The sequence below is a fragment of the Bemisia tabaci genome, chromosome 8 (genome assembly GCF_918797505.1).
Source record: "Bemisia tabaci chromosome 8, PGI_BMITA_v3".
Taxonomy (NCBI): Eukaryota; Metazoa; Arthropoda; class Insecta; order Hemiptera; family Aleyrodidae; genus Bemisia; species Bemisia tabaci.
In genome coordinates, this window is record NC_092800.1 from 39,826,145 (window position 1) to 39,834,216 (window position 8,072).

At 41.1% G+C, this 8,072-nt stretch overlaps 1 protein-coding gene across 3 annotated transcripts in view; it reads right to left on the bottom strand.

Moving 5' to 3' along the window:
* Nucleotides 1–2,031, bottom strand: part of LOC109037079 (uncharacterized) — a 42,885-nt gene extending 40,854 nt beyond the window's left edge. For 2 of the 3 annotated variants that reach the window (XM_072303290.1, XM_072303291.1), the window contains exon 1: nucleotides 1,752–2,031. The gene's annotated coding sequence lies outside the window, so the exon portion shown is untranslated. The remainder of the gene's footprint in view (nucleotides 1–1,751) is intronic. The other variant, XM_072303289.1, reaches the window with a different exon arrangement.
* Nucleotides 2,032–8,072: the final 6,041 nt, after the last annotated feature.

Below are 8,072 nucleotides of genomic sequence, written 5' to 3' on the forward strand. Positions count from 1 at the left end.
TGGCGCAATTATTCGAACTGGCGTCAGAATCATTGGTTGGACACGTGATTCGTTAACTCCCATCCATTCTTTCGGCCGTAAACTAACGAGCAAACTCTTTCTTTCTCACTCATTCTAATTCCTTTCAGCATAAATACTATACGTATCTATTATATTATATTACTTTAATTTATCGCATGATTCAAGTTACGTCTTTTTTTATTCAATCTAGCTTTCTCGTAAGGGCTGCACTCAGCATAACAAGACCGGATTTTCGGGAAATATCTACTCTTCATTATTGACGGTTGGTCTAAAACACCAGGACAATTTGTGTATTTCCAATTTGGGGGTACACCCCCTAAACGCGGTGTGTCCTTTCAAAGTACTTCGCGCTTCAGGCGTTGAGCGTCACGCTTTACTCTTATACGATTTTATATTATAGAGTAAGATTCGATTACAGATTAGTTGCGCAGGTCATGGAAGCTTTGTTTCAACGGTGAAATCCTAAAAAAAAAGCAAGATTTGATTCAGCGCAAAATTGCAGCTCACATTCAGATTTGACAGAGATCAAACACATAAATGGACCGCATTTTGAAATTTGGAACCATAAATTCTGGCTCTTCTGGAAAAACACTTATGTGCATAAGGAAACTAATGGCACATACGCTGTTTTCAAACCGGGCTAGAATTTATAGTTCCAAATTGCAAAATGTAGTCCAAATAATGAGGTCATACCTTATCGCAGCGCATTGTACTTTTCCTAGAAACATTCAAATCTGTATCGGATGAAAAAGGATTTGGCAGTTATTTGTTGCTAGAATCAATAAAGGTTCTATGTAAAGAAAGCGGTTTACTGCGCTCAGTAAAGTTTACAAAACATCAAATCAACAAATCAACTAATATTTCAGCGCTCCACGACATGAAAAAATCGTTTTGATACGAGTATGACAAATTTATATTTGAATCAATGTTTCATCTTAGTAAAAATGCATTTTGTTTCTGTGGTCCTATTTCAGATAGCATGAGATGTGACGAAGGAAGTGGAATTAATGGCATGAACTGCTGCTGTAGATGAAGAAAACAATTGTTTTTTAAACCCTGAGTCTTTGAAATGTGAAATTCAACGATCGAAAATCGATCGAAAATTGTAGTTTTTCGCAACTCCTACGTTGGAATTGCACACCAAAACACACATGAGAAAATTCATCATATGAGCACTTACCAGAACACCTTTATTATTAAACCCTACCTTGTCTAGTGCCCGATTATATATTGTGATTATATTGTGTATGTGTGTATGTATATATTATATTGTGATTTATAGTAGATTATATTATTTATATTGTGATCCGGCATTGTGAATGATGTTTTTTAAGATAGCACCCTTTTCACGGTTGACAACCGAACATGATGGTTGAGTAGATCATGGTATTTTTTAAAAACCTACAAAATTGTACCATTAAACCACGATTCTTTGAAACATAAACTTGACCCGTATGGGTACAACTTCAATGTTTGAATTACACACCAACCGCACACACTGATAAAAACATCTGTGATCTTGTGTTATTTTTGGTTAATATAGGAACTGAAACACGAACCAATCCAAATTTTAAGTTGATTTTGGTACAGTTTGCGGAGAATTTTGTGCGTAAACCATTGGAGAGACTGCGACACCCAGAGTCGACCGAAGGCGTGGGTTATTTTGTGTTCTTCCGATTAACCAATTTTTTCTCATCGTGCATGGGAAAATTCATCATGTAAGCACTTACCGGAACACAGTCATTCACACCCACATATCTGTCCGGCCCGAACTTTCTGGACTCAGTCACCTCAAATCACGGAACACTCCAAGGGGCGATGTATCCCTGTTTCGGATCCGGAAACAAAGAAGTCATGTCCGGGAATGACACGGAGGCCAACGTAAACAAATTCCCTCGGGAGCATCTGCGAAGGAATGTTTTTCGACGGGTGGAAGTTGGGAGGACTGAGGAAAAAGGCGAGGAGATATTTTCTCCGAGAGCGGCTCGTCCAAGCCGGTGCCTTGCACGGGGGTTTTCTCTCCTTTGTCATCCCTTCCCGGCGGCTCGCTGAGTAACCGACTTTGCGTAGACATGTGACCTATTCCCCTCGAAGTGGGGAAGTGGGGAATGTTTTTGCCTACCGGACTGGGTGAAGGAGTTATTCACTCCGCCAACACAAATAAAGCTCATTATTTCTCCCGCACTTCCGGGTCCGGCTGACTTTGATGGGCGAACTTCCTCTATCCGCGTTCGAATTGATCTGCTCTTGAGCGTTATTCATGCCGTGACATTCGATTTGTCGGAATAAGTGCATCGTACCAAGTTCAGCTAACTTTCGAAGGTGTTGTCACTGCTGAACATACTTGAGCCGGTCATTCTGCCGTGCAACGCAAAAACGCCGTAAACGCCATTATACATTTTTTTGGAAACGATGTATTATAGCGGAAAAACTTGTGTACCTCGGGACAATGTTTTTACCGAATCGTTTCTCAAATACTATCAAGAACTGTTGAGGAAATCAAGTTTTTAACATGTTCTCTCGAAAATTGGCTTTTGGTGGTATTATGCCCCTCTTCAAATGAACCGTTTCAAGTCACGCTAGCGGTTATTCCAGATCAAGGTTTGAAACAAATGTCACTCAAATTTTCGCCACTTGAACAGAAAACTGGACACAACCATAGCTCTGGTTTGATTAGAAATCTTTGCAAAATTCGCGAATAATGTTGACCGCCCTCTATATTTTGGACAGGAGTGTTTGATAAACCTCCGCACTACCCGCAGCCAGAATATTTTTAATCGTCCATTTCGGTTGGTTTTTGGGGGTGTAAATTGACGTGTCTTTGATAATAACTGCCATAGTTGGAAAACGAAAGGTTTAATGAAACATCACTGGTGAAACATTCGTTCAAGTACCTCTAACTATGAGTTAGCAATTTTTATGACCGAAGATGCGTTTAAAAGATTTTTCCAAAAGAAATCATAAATTCTTCGAATATATCAGATTTTTACATTCTGATGCACTAAGCACTAAAATTTTAGTCATTTTACTTCATTAGAAGTTTGTTTTTGAGCAATATTACAGGTCTTTTGGTCGATTGGAACATTCTAGTGATGAAGGCAACTTGAACAGGAGGATCAGAGTTCGGACTCAGAAGAAAAAGTCAAGAGACGCAAGGGCGGGTTCCTCAGTTTTCTACTATCTTTTCAAAGTTGAAAAATTGCTTCTTGACAGCTTTAAGGAAGTGAATTTCCGAAATGAAAAAGATAGATCCTCCAGGGTACAAAATAAAGCATCTTGTGACAAGTAAAATAGGATAAAACAATAACTTCCTAGTCGGTGAGGTTTTTCGAAAGAGAGTTTTTAGCATGAATTCACCATCAAAAATTAAGTAGAATTTGTTTTATTCGACCCTGCGCCCATCTTTAAAGGTGTCACAATGACAACATCTAAAGAGTGCAGCCGCTTAAAGCTGAACTAGGTCACTCGGACTATCGATGGATTTGAAGAGTGCATTCATACGCACGAATATATAGCAAGGAGATGGATTTCCTTTCATGTATGCTTATTATTACCTAGACATATCATGGATGTAAATGTCAGTACGCAAAAAGTTCGTTGAACTTGGTATATCCCGTTTTCGGTAACTTTTTCCTACTTACTGTATGCGTGGAAGAGGGAATTACCTGTTCTGCGCATACAGAAAAAATGCGCCTCATCATCAAATTTAATTGGGGAATTCAATTTCTTGCATGAAAACGGCTTTGCGGGTTTTCGTGCAAATTTCAGTGAATTTTCTGCATGGTGCAAAGCAAAAGCCTTAACATTCTCAAAGGAATCCGCACGAACGTCCTCTCGTAAAAAATTAAATTGCCCGGTTAAATTTGGCAATAGCTGATGTGGCTTGGTTCCTTTCTGCTAAACGCGGTTCACTTTTTCCACTTGTACAAATTGTACTTTGTCTAGAAACCGATTCTACACCGAAAAGAAAAGGTTGCTGATTTAAAAATTTGAACATAACAAGAGTGCGACAACTCATAAAACGCCGAATTCACCGCCACATGAGTTAGTTTTACATCTTGGCATTGCTAAAGTAACTGCTTTAGCGATTAATCCAGCGTTTTGTGAGTTGTTGCACACTTTTTTACATCCAGAATGTTAAATATGCATCCTTTGTTTTTCGGTGTGCTTTGTCTAGAGGCCAAATCTATACGGGCCGCCAATCTGGCAACACTGTTCGCAAAGGATGACGAGCACACGCAACGGACGCTGCATTGCGTGCGCGGTGGAGCTCTGAATATTTGCAGCCGATAATTTACGACCTTTAAACAGTGCATAAGAAGCAGTCTCTCGGCTCGAAAATGAGTTAATGTAAACATCTTGTAATACATCTACGCACAAATATTTATGCCACTCAAAAATTCCCCGGCTCCATGCAGGTCGTGGGCAAGTGATAGACGGATTCTCTGGGCTATTACTGCCGTGATGAGGAAAAACGCCGCATGAGCCTTCAGGCGTTGCCAAATTTCCCTCGACAAATCACCAGCTTCCAGGAAAATTTGTGAATATTTTTTCTCCGATTTTTCGAAGGATTTTGTTCGTGATTTCATCTAAAAAGTCTGAAAATTTCAATGAGGCAGATGCATGACCCTTTTCAAAAATACATGTTTTATTCGGGGAAATTTGGCAACTTTTGAATGTTCATACGGCGTTCTTCCTTAGCACGGCATATTACCGCTGCGCCGCGTCACGCCGGCCACTTCTCTCGCATGCGGACCAGCGGCAGATGCGTGCAGTTTTGCAGGCAACTTCACACGTTCGTAGGGCATAAATCAGGTCGATTTGCACATCTCAGGAATAGCGTTTAAGCGAGATCTACCGATAAACCAATAGATGTCACAGTTAAAGGATCATGGACCACTAGACAAGGTACGAATTTAAACATTCTGATACATGTTTCTTAACCAGAATTTCACGTAGGACACGATTCTTGCATCGAAATTACAGAAGACATAGGCGTACCTAGGTCAATTTTCTAGGGGGGGGGGGGGGCTGGCCCCCCTACCACCGCACCGGAGGGTCTGGAGGGCTGAGCCCGGGAGGAAAGTTTTGAAATTTTAACTCTGCTTGGACAAATTTTGAGGCTTCCATGACGCAGATTTTCCATCTTTTTCTGCTGAAAAATTACGTTTATTTTTTTACTTTCAGCGAAGAATGCTTTCGAATTGTTGCATGCAATAGAGCCGGAAATTTTTTGAAATTTTAACTCTAGTTGGAGGCATTTCGAGGCTTCCATGATGAAAATTTTAGAAAATACCAAGTAAATCAATACGGTGTTCTCATTTACTAAATTCAGAGAGATAATCATCCTTGACAAAGGTCTTTTCTCACCACCCAGAATTTCTGGGGGGAGGGTGGGGGGCAGATGATACTTTTTTCAATTCAAGGGGGGCCTCGCTTCCCCCTGGATCCCCCTTTGTACGGCCAGAACTGAAATCAACTCCTAACTAAGATATTGACGTTTCTATCATAGATTGGTTACTGAAACTCTGGTTTTGTTAGAAGGTTCAATCTTGTGTTTGTTCAGGATTGTCTTCAAACAATCTTGGTTACAAGAAACGCAATACTCTACGTGAGTCAAATTGCGCCTTTCAACGGTTTTGGCAGGCTTCTCAATTGAGCATCGTTCCTTTCCCACTCTTTATTGTTCCAAGTATAAATAATTTGCTATAGCTGAGCCGAAGCGTCAAGATTGAGGTTGCCATATTTTCGTATCGCTTAGAGACTGCCACGGTAACGTTTAAAGCGCGATTTGGCTCACGTTGACCATTGCATTTTCTTGAGCGGGAGGTTCGAATTCACGCGTCTTAAATTATTGCGTCGACAGAGCACAGGGGAGAATTTCGTGAGCCGCCTTGCGTCGACCGCAGCGCGCATGGCGCACGACCCGCCTTTCATTATTACACTTCATCTAGCGTTGAGAGTTCACTAATTACTTCACACGACGATGTTATTTTAAGAGTCGAAAATTAAAAAAAAAAAAAAAAAAAAAAAAAAAAAAATTTAAATATTTACACGATACACGAGTTTCTCCGCCAGGGAGCTCTCCCCGCAAGAATTCGATGCCTACCCGCCCGCCGGGAGAGCCGCGCCGCGCTGCCAGCGGGAAACGCGCACTGACGCCTACAAACCTAAGGGGCTACCTCACGCATTGCGCAATGCTTGAAGTATCCCCTTAGGTTTGTAGGCGTCAGTGCACGCTTCGAGCCAGCAGCACGCCGCGCCGCGATAAACTTGCCCGCAATTAATAGGTCAGAATGTTAAAATGTAGGCGATTGGACGTCAAATTCGAAATTAGCAACTCAAGAAACATCAGTTGCGAAACTTTCGTGATCTTTCAGTCATCATCCGACTTATTTGTTACGATTCTTGAGTCTTGGACAACAGTGCGCCGCGGGCGACGGCGCTCATGAAGGAGGAATGCACCTTATTAGTTTAGTAATCTATACTCCTCTCATTAAGGGTTTACAGTAGAAAAACAAGAAGGGGGGACGGGAAACAAGGCTAAAATACACAATTAATAGACCGTATTCGATAATGGTTCGATGTATCGTTTGGTTCAAAACAATAGAACATAACCTCAAACCAAACTGTAAGGATTTAAGTTGGAAAAGCTGAAAATGAGAAATTTCCTGACAATTTCACTTCGAATTGGCATTTGGTACTCAAAAGAATAAAAAATCTGTTACAAAATACCCGTTCTCTCAAAGTTCTGAATTTACTTTTGAGGCTATGTTTATGTTTTGAACCAATCGATATCGATACAATCGCACCCGTTTGATGTATCAAATACGATCTATAAATACCGACTCAAAACTGAGTCATTTTCAGTCGGAAATACATGCATAAAAAACAAAAAAAAAAACAAAAACGATGAAAACCTGAGCTCTACATGGTGGTGGCCGGGGTCGGAGAAAAATGATTCCGACTGAAAATGACTCAGTTTTGAGTCGAAACGTCTCAGTTTTTATTAACTGTGTTATTTCAGCCTTGCTTCCCGTTTTCCCCCTTGTTTCTCTACTGTTACCATTGTCTTGGGCTGCTCTTAATAATGCGTATCTATCAAGGTTTTACAGCCCATGGTATTGACCGAATCTTGCTAATTTCTGAAGCGAATTCCTGAATCGAATAAGGTTTTTCGATTTTTTCCTGCCATCACCCTCCCTCATAAAATGCGCGGCAAATTCGCCGGTATGCAGACAGACGGTCTACAGCAAAAATGTCCACAAGCAGAAAGTCTACGATTTACAATGTCTAGAACTAAAAAGTCCACTACAAAAGTGTCTACAAATAATAATGTCTTCTAAAAAAAAGTCCATACTTAGAGAGTTCACTTCTGAATGGAATAGGTATAGAGTAAACTCACATCAGTTACTTCTCTAGTTGTATCTATGGAAAAGAATCATCGTGTATTCATTTTCCTATAATAGACGCGTCATATTTAGACATTTACTTTCTTAGGCCTTCTAAAATTAGACTTTTTGACTGTAGACTAAAATATGTAGACATTTTTTGAGTAGACCTTTTTTTCATGGACCTACTGTCCGTGAATCAATTCGCCAACAATCTGACAACTGACAGATTTCCTTCGGGCTCGGCCAATCAATCGTAGCGGCGGCGGTGGCGGGCTGAGCCCGTTGATAAATAAGCTCGTTTGAATTCACCGCGCACGAGCCCAACTAGTTCTCTTCGACTCCGGAGCCGGACGTTTAATTGGAGCCGCACTCACCACCACTCGCTCGCCGCCGACTAATTTGCCCGACCTCCCCGCCGATCGGCCGACCTAAAGTGGAAGCGCCCGCCCCAGCTGGGCCTGTAATGCTTGGTTTTTGAAGTAGACCCGTAAATAATAACAGGAGCACCTCGAGCCCGGCTTGAACGTACTCATGCTAAAAGGAACTATGTAAAAAGGAAAGAGAGGGTAAAAAGGAAGAACATGGAACACCTTCTTCCTTAGCGAGGCAGCATTCTTCTTGATCCGGACCCTTTTTACATAGTTCCTTTTAGCATGA